Here is a 20,886-nt window from a genome sequence, read left to right as displayed (position 1 = left end):
TAGTTAATATTATTATCTATAGAAACAATGTTTATCACTGGTTTGCTGTCAATAAATACGTGGATAAATCTCTGTTCGAGGCTCTCAGCTCTGAAGGCTGTGAGACCCCCGATTTCCTACTCCACAGGCTGTATTTTTGTGTGTGTGTCTTTAATTTCTCTAGTGCTGCTAGGTTAGGGTCTCCACGACTGAGCTGGTCTTGGCAGCATGTGGCCCTGTGGTCCCAGCTACTCAAGAGACTGAGGCAGGAGGATCGCTTCAGCCCAGCAAGTTGAGGTTGCAGTGAGCTGTGATTGCACAATTGCCCTCCAGCTTAGGCAACAGAGAAATACCTTCTCCAAAAAAAAAAAAAAAAAAAGTTGGGGAGGAGTCCCTCCTCCTCAATTTTTTGCAATAGTTTCAGTAGGAATGGTGCCAGCTCTTCTTGAATTTAATAGAAATCAGCTGTGAATCCGTCTGGTCCTGGGCTTTTTTTCGTTGGCAGGCTATTCACTACGAATTCAATTTCAGAGCTTGTTTTTGGTCTGTTCAGGGAGTCCATTTCTTCCTGGTTCAGTCTCGGGAGGGTATATGTGTCCAGGAATTTATCCATCTCTTCTAGGTTTTCTAGCTTGTGTGCATACAGGTGTTCGCAGTAGTCTTTGATGGTTATTTGTATTTGGTGGGGTCAGTACATCCCCTTTGTCATTTCTAATTGTGTTTATTTGCATCTTCTCTCTTTTCTTCTTTATTAGTCTAGCTAGTAGTCTATATATCTTATTAAGTTTTTCAAAAAACCAACTTCTAGATTCATTGATCTTTTGAATGGTTTTTCCTTCAATTCAGCTCTGATATTGGTTATTTCCTGTCTTCTGCTAGGTTTGGAGAACTCTAGTTCTTTTAGTTGCGATGTTAGGTTGTTAATATGAGATCATTCTAACTTTTTGATGTGGGCATTTAATGCTATGAATTCCTTTCCTAACACTGCCTTAGCTGTGTTCCAAAGATTCTGGTATGCTGTATCTTTTTTCTCATTAGTTTCAAAGAACTTAATTTCATTATTTACCCAAAAATCATTCAAGAGTAGGTTGTTTACTTTCCATGTAATTACATAGTTTTGAGTGATTTTTTTTTAGTCTTGATTTTCAATTTTTATTGCACTATGGTCTGACAGTGTGTTTGGTATGATTGTGGTTCTTTTGCATTTAAAAGAACAAAGCTGGAGGCATCACCTTACCCAACTTCAAACTATACTACAGGGCTACGGTAAACAAAACAGCATAGTATTGAACAATGGAATAGAATAGAAAGCCTGGAAATAAGACTTCATGCCTATGACCATCTGATCTTCAACAAATCTGAGAAAAGCAAACAATGGGGAAAGGACTTTCTATTCAATAAATGGTGCTGGGATAACTGTCCAGCCATATGCAGAAGATTGAAACTGGGCTCCTTCCTTACACCATATAACAGATCAACTCAAGATGGATTAAAGACTTAAATGTAAAACCCCAAACTATAAACACCCTGGAAGACAACCTAGGCAATACCATTTGGGACATAGGAACTGGCAAAGATTTCATGATGAAGATGCCAAAAGCAATTGCAACAAAAGCAAAAATTAACTAATTGGATCTAATTAAACCTAAGAGCTTCTGCATAGCAAGATAAACTATCAACAAAATAAACAGACAACCTACAGAATGGGCGAAAATACTTGCAAACTATGCATCTGACAAAGGTTTCATATCATCATCTATAGGGAACTTAAACAAATGTACAGGAGAAAAACAAACAACCCCATTAAAAAGTGGGCAAAGGATATGAACAGACACTTTTCAAAAGAAGACATACATGTAGCCAACAAACATATTAAAAAACCCTTAATATCACTGATCATTAGAGAAATGAAAATCAAAACCACAATGAGATACCATCTCACACTGATCAGAATATCTATTATTAGAAAGTCAAAAAATAACAGATGCTGGCAAAGTTGCAGAGAAAAGAGAATGCTTATACACTTTTGATGGAGGTGTAAATTAGTTCAGCCATGGTGGAAAGCAGTGTGGTGATTCATCAAAGAGCTAAAATCAGAACTACCATTCAACCCAGCAATCCCATTGCTGGGTATATGCCCAAAGGAATATAAATCATTCTACCATAAAGACACATGCACATGTATGTTCACTGCAGCACTATTCACAATAGTAAAGGCATGGAATCAACCTAAATGCCCATCAATGGCAGAGTGGATTAAAAAAAAAAAATGTGGTACCTATATACCACAGAATACTATGCAGCCATGCATAGTACTGGATGGAACTGGAGGCCATTGTCCTTAGCAAACTAACAAAGGAACAGAAAACGAAATACTGTATGTTTTCACTTATAAGTGGGAGTTAAATGATGAGAACACATGGACACATATAGGAGAACAACAGACACAGGGACCTACTTGAGTGTGGTGGATAGGTGGAGGGAAAGGATCAGAAAAAACTACTGGGTACTAGGCTTAGTGACTGGGTGAGGAAATAATCTATATGACTATACAACAAACCCCTGTGACACAAGTTTACCTATATAACATACCTGCACATGTACCCCTGAAGCTAAAATAAACTTTTTAAAATAGTGAATATTCATTACATGATCAGTATATGCCAGGCATCATGAGAATAACTTTATATATATTATCACATTTAATCTACATAAAAACCCAATTTTGAAGATGACCCTATTTTAAAATGAAGAAAATTAATCTTAGAAAAGGAAAGTGAGAGTCAAAATTGGATTCTTCAATGACTTGTCTCTTTTATACCCCATGTCCAATTCAGCAAATCCTTTGAACTTTACCTTCAAAATATATCCAGAATTAGGCCACTTCTAATTAACCATCCTCATTTTCCACGTGACCATTGCAATAGCCTTCCAACTGGTCTCCCTGTTTCTATTTTTTGCTTTCCTACAATGCATTTTGCATGTTGCATTCAGAAAAATAATTTTAAAATGAATCCAAGATCAGAATTCTCCAAAGATTTTTCATCTAAAATAAAATCTAAACTCTTTACCATAGTCTACAAGGCATTATTAAGTTGATCCATTCTTTACAGGTTCCCATGTATTACAAAAACATTAAAAAAAGATGTACTAAAGGACACACAGGTACCTTTGTCACTCAGAAGCCATTTCTCCCTACTGGCACAACACATCCACACTCTAAACATATGCTCTTGTAACTAACGTTGTTAGTCCCCAGGGAAATGTCTTGTCACATGTTTCATTTATGCCTTCAAAATAAAAAGCAATTATATATAAATGCTATGAATATTTGTGGATTGCATTGCTGCCAACATCAGAGATTGACATGACTTCAAAGGACAGCAGAATTGGAGCAGTGGAAGTACTTAAGTAAGAGAAAGACAAAGTAATTAACTTCTCAAATACTCCCTCTCAGATAGCATGAATACAATAAATTCTTGCATAATGAAGTATGATTTCCAGGGGTGCTCTGCATCTATTTGCTTGCCTTTTTTCTGTTCCTGTTCATAGTTCTGGAGGGACACAGGAACTAGCTGAAATCCATAGTTGTAACTGGGCCTGAGAAAGATTCTACAATGGTAAACAATTTATATTTACTCTTACATTTGAGTATAAATAGATCTAAAAATGAAATGTGAAGCATAATATCAATTATTTACATTGGCAATTAGGCATATAATTCTAGACATTTTAGAAGAAATAGAACATTTTTGAAAACATGAGTGAAAATAATTTTAATTTTTATATTTATTGTATTTTTCTGATAAAATATATATTCAAATTATGAACATATTGAACACATTATTTTTTTTATTCTTCAGATCATTGGAAATGAGAGCAAGTTGAAAAGATGGTAAAAATGTGAAATAGAGCCTCAAAAGGAAAAAGTTTGGAAAGAAAAATGAAACAGAAATCTTTAAAAAAGCAACTGCTTAAACTTTTAAAACTAGAAATAAAGAGAGTTAGGCACAATCCACATATTATTTGTAAAACCACATTGCAAATTCTGTATTTAATGAGGATTTAATTACTTCAAAAACAATAAAAACAAGCAGGAAATTATTCCTATCAAAGTCACAGTTTATATACATTAAGAAATCCGTGTAATTTCATACTCTTTGCTACATGAAGATTTTATATTGATTTCTTTCTTTTTTTTTTTTTTTTTTTAAGATAGAGTCTGACTCTGTCGCCCAGGTTGGAGTACAGTGGCAAAATCTTGGCTCACTGTAACCTTTGCCTCCTGGGCTCAAATCATCCTCTTGATGCAGGATTTTTTGTGACCCCTTTATCGCACTTGAGACACGGGTGCCACATTTACTCTGCCTGCCATGCTCAACCCCTTGTGGGAAGGAACACATGAGGGAATGAGTGTGGGTTGTTCCAGACATTGGCAGGAGCAAGCTCTGTGTGAGGTCCATGGTGGTGCCCAGGTCGGGGTGCCTAAGACCCTGAGGCCTAGAAGACATTTTACAATGCTCTCTTAGTTCTGCTATCCATGGACAGTGGTGTGTTATCAGCTCAGCTGGCCCCTTTCCTTGTCACATGGGGCAGCTGCCCCATGCCGCTGAAGTCAAGGGCCAGTGTGACAGCCTTTTTGAGTACCTGCACTCAATGGGTCCTGAGCTCTTGTCTGGTGCCCAAGAAAAATGAGGTCACACAAGCCAATTGAAGGATGGTGAATGCGGAGAATTTTATTGAGAGATGAAAGCGGTTCTCGGTGGACAGGGGAGTTGGAAAGGGGAGAGGAAGGGCAGTTAGGCTTCTCCCCAAAGTCCAGCTGGCTCTTCCTACAAAGTCCAACCACCTCTCTGAAGTTAAGTTGCCTCTCCTCTACATCGAGCCATCATTCCACTCTACTGACTGAGTCTAGGGTCTTTATAGGCATAGGATGGTGTGGGGTGTATGGTGGGCTATAGGTAGTTTTGGAAAAGGCAACATTCAGTTGGTAAAAGGACACTATTCAGAAAGACCCAATTGGAGGAGAGTGGGCAAACAGGAGTTGAAGTTCTCACTTTGGGCTGCAGGTTTCAGGCTTTTTCTTCAAGGTGGGGTTTTTCCAGGGACCTGCCCCGTCTGCCTCCTGCCTCTGTCACTCTTATCTCAGCCTCCCAAATAGCTGGGACTACAGGTGTACACCACCACACCCAGCTAATTTTTGTATTTCTTGTAGAGACAGGGTTTCACCATGTTGCCCACAACGGTCTCAAACTCATGAGTGCAAGCAATCCACCCACCTCAGTCTTCCAAAGTGCTGGGATTACAGGTGTGCGCCATCACACTTGGCCTGCTACATGAAGATTTAATTGCTAATAAAAACAATAATATACAGGAGTCTCCCTTAATGCTCTTGTTTGTGAGTTCATAAATGTTTATAAATATTTGTCAAATGCTTGTTGTTTATTCATAGAACTTATAGAATGATGTATTATCTGTAATTTGCTTATTTGCATATGATACATCTTCTGATAGATTTTAAGTTCAATAAGAGCAATAAGGTTTTTTTGTTTTTGTTTTTGTTTTTTTTTTATTGCTGTTAATCCCCAAGTCTAAAACAATGGCTGACTCAGAATATGGGTTCAAAAAATTTTTGTCAAATTGACAATACTAACATGTTAATGGTCTTAACCTCTAGATATGCAGCATTCCACTGAAAGGGCTGTGCAAACCTCTGGGAAGATACTGGGGAAAAGATAACAAAGTTCAAATTATGATGTTTGCTGGTCTTACAGTAAACAGCTTAGCCTACCTTTCTAACATTATTATTAAAGGCTCTAACTAACAAAACAAAAAAATAAAAATAAAAAAAGATAAAAGTAAAGACTCTTTAACTAACTCGTTATTTAGTCTTTCATTAACTGAGGAGTAACTGCACAAAGCATTGTGTTGGATAGCATGGGTTCAAGGAGAAATAAGATGTGTTGCACATTGTTATAGATAATTGTGTTAGAGTTCTCCAGAGGGATAGAACTAATGGGATATATGTACATATAAAAGGGAGTTTGTTACGGAGAATTGGCTCATACTATTACAAGGTGAAGTCCCATGATAGGCCATCTGAAACTGGGGAAAGAGAGAAGCCAGCAGTCTCTCAGTCCAAAAACTCAAAACCAGAGAGGCCAACAGTGCAGTCTGCATTCTGCAGCCAAAGGCCTAAGACCCCCTGGGAAGCCACTGGTGCAAGCCTCAGAGTCCAAAGGTTGAAGAACCTGGAGTCTGAGTCTAATGGCAGGAGGAGCAGAATCAAGTGTCTATCAAAGGAAGAAGAAAAGTGAGCCAGAAAGCTCGGCAAGAAAATTTATTCCACTTTCTTCCACCTGCTTTGTTTTAGCACCACTGGCAGCTGATTACATGGTATTCACCCACACTGAGTGTGGGTCTTCTTCTCCCGCTCCACCAAGTCAAATGAGAGTCTCCTCTGGCAACATCCTTACGTACACACTCAGAAACAATACTTTATCAGCCATCTAGGCATTCCTCAATCCAATCAAGTGGATGCCTAAAATTAACCATCACAATAGTATTAATGTCAAAATCTTACTGTCCCTCTTAACTGGGTCTGTCTTGACCAGCGTATACTTCTCAACCCATTGACCTCAATCTCGGCCAAGTGATCTGCTTTAACCAATAAAATGTGAATAACAGTGATTTGTGCCATTCCTGAATAGAATCATTAAGAGTCATTCTATGGCTCTGCTCTTACCCTTTTTTTCTCTGCCACACAAACGGCATGACCCAGGGAAGAGCTGCTTTTTCAGCCTATATCCTGGAATAAAGATGACCTGGTTCAGGGTTGAAGCTGAACTACAAAGAGCATGTATCATTGGCAAGAAATAAACCTCTGTTCTTTTTTTATTGTTATTTTTTTGAGACAGAGTCTCACTCTGTCGCCCAGGCTGGAGTGCAGTGGTACAATCTTGGCTCATTGAAACCTCCACCCCCCAGGTTCAAGCAATTCTTCTGCCTCAGCCTCCCGAAGAGCTGGGACTACAGGCATGCACCACCACGCCTGGCTAATATTTGTATTTTTAGTAGAGACGGGGTTTCACCACATTGGTCTGGCTGGTCTTGAACTCCTGACCTCATGATCCCCCTGCCTCTCCCAAAGTGCTGGGATTATAGGCATGAGCCACTGCGCCTGACCAATCCTCTGTTCTTATAAAGCCATGGGTGTGCTGGAGCTGGCTTGTATGTGATTGTGCTCATCTCCTCCCAACTCTGCATTAGATGATGCCATATTAATAGCTTAACATTGGGAAAGGTGGGAATATGTACACTATGGAAATTGGCAAATACAGTAAGTCAGGGCTTTTATTCTTGGAAAGCTTAATGTTAAATATTTATCAATATTCCAATGTTTAAAGTCACTACTATTTTGAGTTTGTTTGTTACCATACCATAACTTAGTCTAAGCTGACTGATACACTAGTTTTAGTTTATAAACCTGTGGTAGATATTATTAGGCCAAAATAAAATTATATTATCTTAGGTACTACATTAAGCCAAGAACAGGATATTATGGGTGTTAAGAACTGTAAAGGGTCTGAGATTTTAATCTACTTGCAAACTCACGAGATAGCCTGCCACAGTTTCATAAATACTGGCAGAGGACGTGAGACTCCTGGATCAGAGACAAAGGACTTTATTACTCACAGGACAAAAAGCATCATGAGCATCATGTTCATGTCTGTTCCCCAAGTCAGACATGAGTGGAATGGCCCAGGTAGATGCTGCATATATAATAGGTTTGTGTCTCCACTGAGGAACCTTAAGCTTAGAAAATCTAAATCATTCTTAATGCACTACAGGCAAACCTGCCTAACTTTTGCCCTGGAAGAAGACATTATCCAAATTATATTTGACAGTAAACAAATCTACCTTCTCTTTAGAGGGAGGTACTATCTCTATCATCCAAGGATGTTTGCTATACAAACATTTGTGAAAGAGAGTCCAGAGCAAGGGCCATCAGTGGCTGTTCTTACAAGCACAGAAATGCAAGAGACACATAGAGAATTGTCTTCCTAAATGCATACCATCCCTGAATAGTGACAGAAAGGTTTCCATGTCCCCCATTTTAGCATTTCCCTAGGGTCTCCCCTTAAGAGAAATTCTTGGAGATATATTTTTTTCTCTCTCCTTCTTTTCTTTGCTTTTCTGTGTCCTAGACCTTTGTTAAATCGTGGAAATTAATCAATCACCGAACTTAATCAGAGAAAAACTTGAAGTGTTAGTAGTGGATGATGTTTTGTTGTTCTTGTATTTATTTATTTATTTATTTATTTATTTATTTATTTATTGTTAGCGACAGAGTCTTGCTCTGTCACCCAGGTGGAGTGCAGTGGCACAATCATAGCTCACTATAACCTTGAACTCTTGGGCTCAAGCAATCCTCCCCTCTCAGGCTCATGAGTAGCTGGGACTACAGGTACACCATCATGCTTGGGTAACTTATTTATTTATTTATTTATTGAGATGGAGTCTCGCTCCATCACCCAGGCTGGAGTGCAGTGGTGCGATCTCAGCTCACTGCAAACTCCGCCTCCCAGGTTCACGCCATTCTCATTCTCCTGCCTCAGCCTCCCAAGTAGCTGGGATTACAGGCGCCTGCCACCATGCCTGGCTAATTTTTGTATTTTTAGTAGAGATGGGGTTTCACCTTGTTAGCCAGGATGGTCTTGATCTCCTGACCTCGTGATCCACCTGCCTCAGTCTCCCAAAGTGCTGGGATTAGAGGCGTGAGCCATCGCGCCTGGCTTTTTTTTTTTTTTTTTTTTTTTTTTTTAGAGACAAGCTCTTGCTATGTTGCCTAGGCTGGTCATGAACTCCTTGCTTCAAGTGATTCTCCCACCTTGGCCTTCCAAAGTGCTGGGGATTACAAGTGTGAAACACTGCATCAGGCCTGTTTTTCCGCTGAATGATACTATAACAGAGGAATAAGTAAGAGCCCAGGCTCTGCAGTCGGTCCCACCTGGGTAAAATCCCAGACTTTTCACTCACTAACCATTTAACCGTGGATAAATTTAAGAAAGATAATGCATGTGTAGTGGAAGAACCCTTGTGCAGTATTAACGGAGATAATCTACTACTACTTGCTCTGGGCTTTCACCCTCAGAATCAATAAAGTGATGGAGAATTCAGCTGGGAATTAAAGAGGTATTGCTTATCTTTAAGTTTCCAAATGGACAATTAAAGTCTATAATACAGACAATAATCTGAGAGCCTGAAGACCAGGATAGAGAAACTCTACTTCAGTAGTGGAAGCCTTTGAGCACCAGAGGGGGCATGGGGATAGAGCATCCTTTGCCCATATCAAGAAGCTATGTAAAGCATTGTCCCTTCTGAGACCTCACCAGCCTCATCTCACATTGCTACCAGAGCAAAGATGAAGTTAGGCTGGGCACAGTGGCTCACACCTGTAATCCCTGCACTCTGGGAGGCCAAGGTGGGTGGATCACTTGAGGCCAGGAGTTCAAGACCAGCCTGGCCAACATGGTGAAACCCCATCTCTACTAAAAATACAAAAAATTAGCTGGGTGTGGTGGCAGGCGCCTGTAATCCCAGCTACTCAGGAGGCTGAGGCAGGAGAATCGCTTGAACCCAGGAGGTGGAGGTTGCAGTGAGTCGAGATTGTACCACTGCACTCCAGCCAGGCAACAGAGTGAGACTCTGTCTCAAAAGAAAAAAAAAACAAAAAAACAAAAGATGAGGTCAAAGCGGAAGATCAGAGTTTGCAATGAATGAGATTAAATTCTGAATTTACTTCTTTTAAAATCAAAAGTGTCTGGAATTACTTTGGGCAAATCGATGTTCTTCCTCAATTAGCAGACATAGGTACTTGTGAACTAATTTGTGTTCAAGTCTATAGAAATGAAGGAAGATAAGTTTTTTGGAGTATTTGAGAGCATTTTGACTATTCCCTTCAAATCTGCTTCCCAAGTAAGGGGATTGACGCGTTGTCACATAGACTGTATTAAAATAGTATTACTTATTATTACTGACAATATCATGCACATAAATTTACAAAGCCCTAGGAACAACTGAGACGTGTTTGACGTTTTTCTTAGGTGTACCTTGCTTAGTGCTTTTCCTCTTTTCTGCGATTTCAGACCGCTCACTCCCTTATTTAGTCACTCCTTCTCTCTAACATGTTAACTAGTAGATTTATTCTTCCCAGGATTATTTTCCAGTTGCAGAAGACAACCAAACACAAAAGCTTCACAACGAAGAAAGAATGTGCATCTAATTATGGGGTACAAAATCTGAGACTAGCTGTAGAGATATTTTTGGGGTAGACGAGAGGGCTTACTTTTCTCAAATTATATGTCAGAAGCGTCTGCCTACTTTATATTTTTCCTAAGTTGCACAGTTTAGTGCAGGATTCTTGAAGTGCTAAATCAAAAAAGAGAGTAACAGTAGAGATTTATGTTTCTCCTGGCAGAATTTAAGGAGAATTATTTCGGCCAAGTTTCCAAACTCCCCCTGCACTCCCTACCCCTTTCACAGGCCCCAAATTACACCATTTAGTGTTGATCTTTTCCAACTGTGAATAACAATAGACTTGAAGATACTATTTGTGTTTTTTTAATCATTGGTGTTTTTCTGCCTTGAGATTTGTTAAATGAAACATGTTGATACTTAGGCTGGCTCCATGGAAACCCTCATAAATGAGTCATTCTGCTTTGGTCAATAGCAAGCTTAGTCATGCCACCATTGCTCCAAAAGTGGAACAGAGCTTGATCAATCTACTATAGTTCCTAAATATTGATTTCTGGACAATATCCTTTCAAAAATAATGTATACCTCTTTGAAAAATCAGTCTTAGCTAACAACTGAATATTAGTTCATTTTTCCCCCATTAATTCATCTGCTGTTTCTTATATTTTTATAGGAAGATACTTAAAAACGTATCTGGATTTTTATAGATGCGTTTAAAAAATTTTTTTAATGTTGTTGTCCAGATAGCCTTAATTTTCGCTTGGCTTTAATCCTAATGATCAAGCCTCCCTAGATACATTTTAATCTATGTTTTTCTCCTTTTGCTAAAGGGAAGTTTTATTATAATTAATGTGAATGTACTCTCAATTTTATCACATTTAGTTTGAAAAAATCACTTAATATTTAAAATTACCTTTGAATACATCCCTCCAAGAAATGTCTGGGAATGGATTCTCCAAATTCTACAGAAAAATAAATCTTTGGTAACCATCAGTGTGAAATCTCTATACACTTTTTTTAAAAAAAGTGGGATCATATAGATATGCAAATACATATTCCTAGATATATAGCCTCTAGCATATGGCAACAGACACATTTTAAAAATTGCACATAATTTGTCTTAAAAAGAACTTTCATTTGTTAAAAAGAAAATCCAATGCCTTTATCCAGGGGGCTGCCTCTTAAAGATGTGCAGGCTCATGGAAGCGGTAGCCTAGCCACTGGCGCGGCGCGTTTTAACGTCCGAAAGTGAAGGCAGCATCTGTTTAGACGGGGGGCTTCTTACAATGGTAGAAACACTCCATTTTCATTGATAGATTAATTAAAAACTGCCTCTCCCACTCATCCATTCTTTCTGTTCTCTTTCCCTTCTCTATTAAATCTATAACATGCTCTTAATTAAAGTTAACGAAAATAAAATATTTTTCTTTTTCCTAAAGCCTATTTTGGGCCCTCATTTCAAGTTAAGAGGACTCGTTTGCTCCGTTGGCTTTTTAAATTTCTAGCACCACTATTTTAAACTTAAAACTTAATTTATTTCATTCTGCATACTTTTCCCGGTACTCTTAAATGTCCGAGGACAGCATTACTGTGTTTTTTAATACCATTACAAATAAGACACATACTTAGAGCTTTTTTATCTTTGTAGATTATTAACTTTTAACCCCAAATTATTTTGTATGATATAGATTCCATACAACTCAGAGTTAGACTCCGATTAAAGTCAGAGTTTCAGATTCAGATGTGGAAGCTATTTAAGTAAAAAAAAAAAAAAAAAGAGTTATGAAGTCAAAGCATTTCAGAATGAAAAAAAAAAATGGCTGTGTGCCTAGGGCATGCCTAGCTTGCACAATCCTAGTAGTGGGGAATTCTCTACCTTCAGAAAACTGACCTATGCCAGTACATTTCCCAAACTGGTGATAAATTGGTAAGGTCTAATATCTCTTTTATTTAACTACTCGAAGAAAACTACCATCATGCCCCCTAGTTCACATTTCTGTAGGCTAAACATCCCAAATTTCTCTATGAAATATCTGATCTTGATCTGATTCATCAACCTGGTCAATTTTCTCTATTTCATATACGTTCTAAATATGTCATAACCATGAGTGAATGCAACTCCTTCAGATATATGCTTATAAAGGGTGGGTGTAGGAGGATTGTATTCTTGCTCATTCTAGATATTAAGTGTTTTGACTCTCAGATTTCATAAATCTTTTGTCAAAACTAGGGCCTGAGAACTACATTTACCAAAGATAGTAAATACGGCTTCCCAGGGAATGTATTCTCCCAGAAAAAGATAAAAAGAAATTAGATAACTGTATCAGAAAGGAGAAATATAAAATTAATCTTTCAGGGAAGTGAAATAAATTCGTAACACAAATTGTCTACTGTATTTTAAAATAAGATCTTATAGAAAATTTATTCAGTAAATTTGTTTTCAAATTCCTTCTCTGTTGTTACTGAATGTCCATGTTTATTCCAGGAGCCATGATTATGTTGAGTGATGTAAGGATTGTAGCCAGGATCTTTTAACGTGTATTCCCTTGAGGACCTAAGGGCAGAGATTTAATTGCTGTACTTTCTAAAATGGGGCTAATGACATTTCCAGCAATACTCATACTTGTTGTGTAGATTATTCCACTTATTTACGCAACACACTTTGAAGATAAAATGCAACAGACACCCTGACTCTGGGATAGAGGGATAAGTAGATCTTTAATGACTGGTTTGTCAGTCATCATGTAATCAGAAAAGAAAGGGGTACCTAGTGAACTTGCAGTTCATTAGTGGTTTAAAGTAGCCCAGGGAGAGCAGAATCGGATTTTCCAATTAAATTTCCCATTCGTTGTTGTGGTCCCCCCACAACAACTTTCCTACTTGAGTTTGAGGAAATAACTCAAAATAGAGTTTGGACTATAAATGAAAGATTTCAGACACAACTTTAAAAAGGATATTATTAAACATTGGGTCCATTAGCATGATTTGATTGCAGTCAACAGAAATTAACCCCATTGAACTTAAGCAAAGTCAATTTATTGGAAAGATATGAAATTTATTCAGGAAAGCTGGGCCTGAGAATGGGCAAGAACTGGAGAAGCTCACAGGACACACAACCATGGGCTCCTGGCATTGAGCTGCCTCATCAGGATGCTACTGACTCAAAGGGATGCTATTCCCTTCATTTTCAGAGTCTATGTTTCCTTGCTCAAGATTTTGTTTGTTTCAGCTTGTCTATGCAAGGAATAGGACCCTGATAAATATCATCCTGGTAGGTGGTTCTCAAGCTTTTTGGTCTTAAGAAATCTTTACACTCTGAAAGATTATTGAGGACCCCAAAGTGGGTCCTCATTCATTAATGTGGGTTATAGCTACCTATATTATTTACTGTGTTATAAATTAAAAATGAGGCACTTTTTACTTTAACCTTTTATTTATTATTTGAATGAATTTTAAATTATCAACAATAGGCCAGGCACAGTGGCTCATGCCTGTAATCCCAACACTTTGGGAGGCTGAGGTGGGAGGATCACAAGGTCAGGAGATAGAGACCATCCTGGCCAACATGGTGAAACCCCGTCTCTACTACAAATACAAAAAGTAGCTGGGCATGGTGGCAGGTGCCTGTAGTCCCAGCTACTCTGGAGGCTGAAGCAGGAGAATCGCTTGAACCCAGGAGGCGGAGGTCTCAGTGAGTCCAGATTGCACCACTGCACTTCAGCCTGGCGATAGTATAGCGAGACTTCGTCTAAAAAAAACCAATAAACATAATGCATGTTAGCCTAGATAACATAGGTTTATAATAAATAACTAATTTTCCCACCCCTCCTCCCCCAAAGGGCAAAAAGTGGTATTGAATTACATTTATACAGATCTCTGTAATGTTTGGCTAGACAGTAGATAGCTGAATTCTCATATCTACTTCTGCACTCGCCGTTGCACAATATTTCATTTCAGTTTAAATATATGAAGAAAATTAGCTATCAAACAGATATATCATAAGAAAACAAAGCAACATTTTGATGGCCTTTTCCAGTAAAATGTGGATTCATTGTGCTAAACTGTATGATAGAGACAATAATCTGAAAGCTTGAAGCCTAGGCTAGTAAGCAATATATCTCAGTGGAAACCTCTTAGGACAAGAAGAAGGCACTGGGAGGGTACATCTATTCCCATCACCCCAACCCATCTTCATCTCGTGTCATTCCTAGGAGAAAGACACAATCAAGAGGGAACTTGATAATGTTGTACTGACTGAGGTTCAATTCTGAATTTATTTCCTTTAAGCTCAGAAGTATCTGAAGTTGAACATGGTCACCTACAGGGTTTTCCAGTTTTATATGTAAACCCATTCCAGCATGCCCACTTCTCTGAGCCTTTTGATCCTTTCCTCCACTAATTTGCCATGGCAGATCTGGCATCTTTGTTTAATGTGGGCCATTACTTTTTCTGAGCTTCCTGGAGCTATCCCTCACCCAAGGCCCTGACAAAGATATTAATCCCTGTGATAGGGGAGAATGTCCCCATACTGGCAAACTCACCCTTATTTAGTTTCATGTTCCATCTCTCTTAATGCAACGCTCTCCAGATACACTCACTTTCTCACTTTCTGCTGGGTTGATGCACTTGAGAACCTTGAACAACCAAGGTGGTTCCCGCTTGCTTGAGGAAGTTCTCTGGAGAACAGGATGGCCATGTGTTGTTTTCTGTCAGTAATAAGAATTAAACAGTTATTGATAACAATACGTACAAATCTTTGGAAGGCTCAACATTGCTGAAACCAAATGCTGAGAGGAAAAGTCTCTGATGTTCCATGCATTACAATTTTTGAAAGGTCATCATATCTGAAATCTCCTTCTACCTCTCTGTTTACTGTTTTTTCTACTCTGCATTGCTGTTATGAGAACTTCTGCAAATAAACTGAGCAAACCAAATGTGTCATTTTATAAACATTCATAGCATTTTTCTTTTTGCACATTGGCCATTTTCTCCAAAACATTTTTATCAACCTTTACAAACACTTCCATTCTGGAAGAACTCCATGAACTTTTATTAGTAATGTTTTGTGAAGAAAAATGATTTAATATTCTTTTTCTCTCTCACTTTTTTCAGAGTATGTCTTTCCCTTCTTCTTCCTCCCTTTCCTTTTTATTTCTTTCCCACACTCTCTTCTTCCTTCTCTTTTTTCTTTCTTTCCTTAATTCTTCTGTCCCTATATCTAACTTTCTGTCTTTACTTGGTTCATTGTATGGTGCAATGTGGCTATTTTTCACATATATGTATTTTCCAGAATTTTTTTCTTTCTTGGCACCATCTGTCTTTGCATCAGACAGGTATTTCTCTCATGAATTTAGGAGTTCTAGTCAGCATGCTATGGAACAGATTCAAGAGCAGAAGACTTTCCAGATTTTCAGCTTTTAAATACTTTCTCAGAATATATCTCCTGGAGGAAAGTAAATCATTTTTGGAGCATATGCTGGATGTTGCAATTGGGAATTTTTAGTTTACATCAAAAGGAAGGATAAGAAAAAAATGAGATACCTAACTTTTATCATGTAGATTTTTTTTCCTCATTATTAAGTAAAATCAGTACCTTGTGTTTTAATGCTATGATATTGTATCAGTTTGCTAGGGCTGCCAGAACTAAGTATCACAGACTGGGTGGCTTAAACAACAGAAATGTATTATCTCACAATTGCTAGAAGTCCAAAATTATGGCATCAGCAGGGTTGGCTTCTTTTGAGGCCTCTCCCTTTGGCTTGTAGATGACCACCTTCTCCCGGCGTCTTCACAGGGTCTTCCCTCTGGGTGTGTCTCTGTTCTAATTGTCTCTTCTTATAAAGACACCAGTCATATTGGATTAAGACCCACCCTAATGATGTCATTTTAATTTAATTACCACTTTAAAGACCTGAACTCCAAATATGGTCACATTTTGAGGTACTGGGGATTAAAACTTTAATATGAATTTTGAAGGGACACAATTCAGCCATTGACAGATATTTTACTACTATTTAAGAATTCCTCAGATTCTGATGAACGACAAGGGTTAAATGTTATCATTTAATATGTAACAATGTTTTAAAATTGCTCAGTAGAGGACTTCTGCTTCCAGGAAGATGAAGTAAATATACTTTTTCTTATTCTTCCCAAAAAATGTAATGAAAAACCCTTGACATCATGTATGAAACAAACGAGAAAACTCAAAGGCGGGGAGAAGAAGGTAGCCCAGCTAGGGATGTTGACACCCAAGGGATGACATGAAGGTAAATTCTCTAGGTTTTCTTTCTTTTTTTGCCTTGTATCTCCCAGACTAGGTGCTAGAGAAACTGGCAATCCAGAAGTCACTGGTCTCATACATAGTTCTACAAAAAGGACACATGTACTCGTATGTTCATTGTAGTGCTATTCACAATAACAAAATAATCAACTGTTGATGGACAATCACCACTGATGGGCACCTAGGTTGATTACTGGGTACCCATCAGCAGTGGATCAAATAAAGAAAATGTGGCAATACATACCATGGAATACTATGCAGCCACTAAAAGAACAAAATTATGTTCTTTGCAGCAACATGCATGCAGCTGGAGGCCTTTCTCTATAGTGAATTAATGCAGGAACAGAAAATCAAATACTGCATGTTCTCAGTTGTAAGTGGGAGCTAAGCACTGATGTAAAGATTGCAACAATAGACAATGGGGACTACTAGAGCAGGAAAGGAGGGAAGGAGCCATGGGCTGAAAAACTAACTATTGGGTGTTATGCTCACTACCTGGGTGATGGGATCATCTGTACTCCAATCTTCAGCATCATGAAATATACCCATGTAACAAACCTGCACACATACCCCCCTGAATCTAAAATAAAATTTGAATTTTTTTTTTTAAAAGCCCAAGTAAATCTTATGCTCTTTAGCAAAAGGGTCAGGAAAGGGGAAGCCAAACAAAGTAGAAAATTTTTAGAAAATAATCGTTCTACTTCAGCCAAGCATCACAAAAACAAGTGTGCTCCACCCCCATTCCACCAATAAGGGCCAAGTGGATGGCGTAGACTTCCACCCTTGTCAGGCTGGAACAAGGCTCCCTAATTCTTCATCCTTTGCTTGAAAGCTGGGACTTTCATGCTCTCTGGGTGGTAAAGAATTTCCCTTCTCCATTCCTGTCAACAGAGACCAGCAGGGACACAGGACTTCCACTATATTCCTCTGGTAATGAGGCACTTCTTGCCCTCCCCACTGAGGTGGTATGGGAGGAAGTCTAGTGGACAATTAGGACTTTAGCCACAACTCAACAGTAAGAAGGCCACTCCCCTCATGGTGTCAGTGGAAGCCACCTGGGAAGCACTGATGAGGCACTTTGCTCCTCCTAGCAAGGAGGTATCAGGAGAGGCCTAGTGGGGAGCCTGAGCTCTCATTTGCACACAGTACTAATGAGGAGCCTCTCGCCTTCTGGGTTGATAATGGAGGTTGAGTGGAGAATCTGAACTTCCCTCCCTCACATGACAAAACAAGAAGGAGCCCCATCACCCTTTGGAGTAATGTCAGAGGAGGCCTGCTAAAACACAAATTTAAATAAGACACAGTCTTTTTTATTTTTTGAGACAGTCTTGCTCTGTTGCCCAGTCTAGAGTGCAGTGGCGTGATCTTGGCTCACTGCAATCTCTGCATCCAAGGTTTAAGTGATTCTCCTGCCTCAGCCTCCCGAGTAGCTGGGATTACAGGCACCCACCACGGTGCCCAGCTAATTTTTGTATTTTTAGTAGAGACGGGGTTATAGGATGATGCACAAAATGTCCGTTTCAGTCAAAAACCAATTGTCATACCAAGAACCAGGAAGATTTCATACTGAATGCAAAAAGAAAAACCTCACATGCCAAAACAGATGACACACATGTCAGAATCATCTCATGAGAATTTTAAAGCAGCCATTATAGAAATGCTTCGGAAAAGCAACAAAACACACTGAAGAACAGAAAATCTCAGAAAGGAGTAGAATTCACAGCAAAAATAAAAGTTGTAAAGAACCACAAGGAAATTTTAGAACTAAAAATGAGGTACCTGTATACATACATAACAACCCTGTACATTGTGCACATGTACCCTAGAACATAAAGTATATATATAAAAAAAAGAACTAAAAATGATAAACACTGAAATAAAAAATACCTCAGTGGATGGGCAGAAGACAAAGAAAAGGATCATCGAACTTGAAACCAGAACAATAGATTTATATAAGCTGAACAATAGACAGAACATAGCCAAAAAAAAAAAAAGGCAGAGCTACTGGGACATGTGGGACTATAATAAAAGATCTAAATTGTTTGTCATTGGTGTTTGGGGAAAAGAAGAGAAAGCATGGGACTGAAAACATATTCAAAGAAGTAATGGCTATAGATCTGTCAAATTTGGCAAAAAAAAAAAAAAAAAAAAGAAAAAAGAAAAAAAGAAAAGGAAAAAGAAAAAGAAAAAAAAAGCCTAGAGATTCAAGAAACTGAGTGATCTCCAAACGAGATAAACCCAAAGAAATCTACACCAAGACTCATTATAGTTAAAACTCTGAAAACTGAAAACAACGAGAATTCTTGAAAACAGCCAGAGAGAAATGACACATTACCTAGGGGAGAAATATTATAAAATATCCTCCAGAGGTAATGGAGAAATCAAGAAATTCTTAGATGAAGGAAAATTAAGAGAGTTTGTCACCAGCAGATCTACCCTAAAAGAAGGACTGAAGGAAGTTCCTGACACAGAAAGTAAATGATGAATGTCTTGGAAACCAGGAAGAAAGAAAGAATACAGCAACAAGCTAAAACACGGGTAAATACAATACGTGTTCTCAACGTATCTAGAAGATACATTTAAGACAATTGTGTTATCAATGGCAGAGGACGAAAGGATACAAAGGGAGGTAGGATTTCGCTGCTTCATTCAAACTGGTAAAATGTTAACACCGGTAGACTTAGGTAACTTATGCAATACTTACAAGTTAATATAATATCTGTATTAGTCAAGGTTTTCCAGATGAACAGAATCAACAGATAGATGGATAGATGATAGGTAGATATAGAAATAAATAAATAGTGATTTATTTTTAGCAACTGTGTCACAAAATTATGGAGGCTAGCAAATCCAAAATTTACAGGGTGTGCCATCAAAAGATCCAGTAAAGAGTAAATTTTGCAGTTCAAGTCCAAAGGCTGCCTGTTGCAGGATTCTGTCTTGCTCTGCAGAGGTCAGATTCTTGTTCTATTCAGGTTTTCAATCAGCTGGATGAGGCCCATCCACATTTGGGAGAGCAGTCTGCCTTAATGAAAGTCTACCTATTTAAATGTAAATCTCATCTCAAAACACCTGGATGGAAACATCCAGAATAATGTTTGCCTAAGTATCCGAGCATCATCATGGCCCAGCAAAGTTGAGCCTAAAATTAAACATTATAAAAAACTAGAAAATCTATACAGAGAGATACTGAAACTCAAAAATACTATAGACAAATCAAAATTGAATTCTAAAAGATGTTCAAGTTACTAACAGGAAAGCAGGAAAAAGAAAACAAAAAGTAGAGAGAACAAACAGAAAATAAAAATAAAATGCTGGACTTAGGTCTAAACATCAGTAATTACGTCAAATGTAAATGGTCTAAATACACTAAGTAAAAGAAATAGATTGGCAAAGCAGATTTTAAGACATAATCCAAAAATCTGCTGTCTATAAGAAACTGACTTCAAATATGATACACGTTGGTTGAAAGAAAAAGGATAAAAATATTTATTATTCAAACATTAATTTTAAAAGGCAAGAGTGGTTATGTTAATATCAGATAAAGTAAACTTAAGAGTAAAAAAAAAAAAAAAAATTACCAGAGACAGAGAGAGACATTACATAATGATGAAAGGATCAATCCACCAAGAAGATACAGCAATCCCAAATGTATATATACCACACTACAAAGCTGCGAATATGTGTAACTAAAACTGAGAAATGAAAGGAGAAATAGACAAATCCACAATTATACTTGGGGACTTCAACACTCCTTTCTCAACAACTGATATAACAACTTGCAAAAAATCTATAAGGATATAGATAAACTCAGCAATACCATCAGCCCAAACAATCTAATCAATACTTATGGAACACATCATCTAGTAACAGCAGAATACACATTCTTTTCAAGTACCCACAGAACATATACTAAAACATACCATATCCTGAGTCATAGACCAAATGTCAACACATTCAATGGAATATGTTTTCTGACCACAATGGAATCAAACTAAAAATCAATAACAGAAAGATTATGGGAATATTCGAGAACACTTAGAAAATAAACAACATGTTTCTAGATAATCCATGGGTCAAAGAGAAAGTTTCAAGAGAAATTTAAAAATACTATTAACTAAATGAAAAAGATGAGTCAACATATCAATATTTGTGAGACACAGTTGAAGTAGTGCTGAGAGGAACATGTATAGCACTAAATGCTTCCATTTAGATAGAAAAATCTCAATAATTTAAGTTCCTATCTCATAAAACATCAAAAAGAAAAAAATATATAAACTCCAAGCAAACAGAGGAAGAAAAAAAAGATAAAAGCAGAAATCAATACCATTGAAAACAGAAAAACAATTAAAAAAAAATGCTGGTTCTTG

This window comes from Macaca mulatta, chromosome 8 (genome assembly GCF_049350105.2).
Source record: "Macaca mulatta isolate MMU2019108-1 chromosome 8, T2T-MMU8v2.0, whole genome shotgun sequence".
Lineage (NCBI taxonomy): Eukaryota > Metazoa > Chordata > Mammalia > Primates > Cercopithecidae > Macaca > Macaca mulatta.
This window is presented reverse-complemented; position numbering follows the sequence as displayed.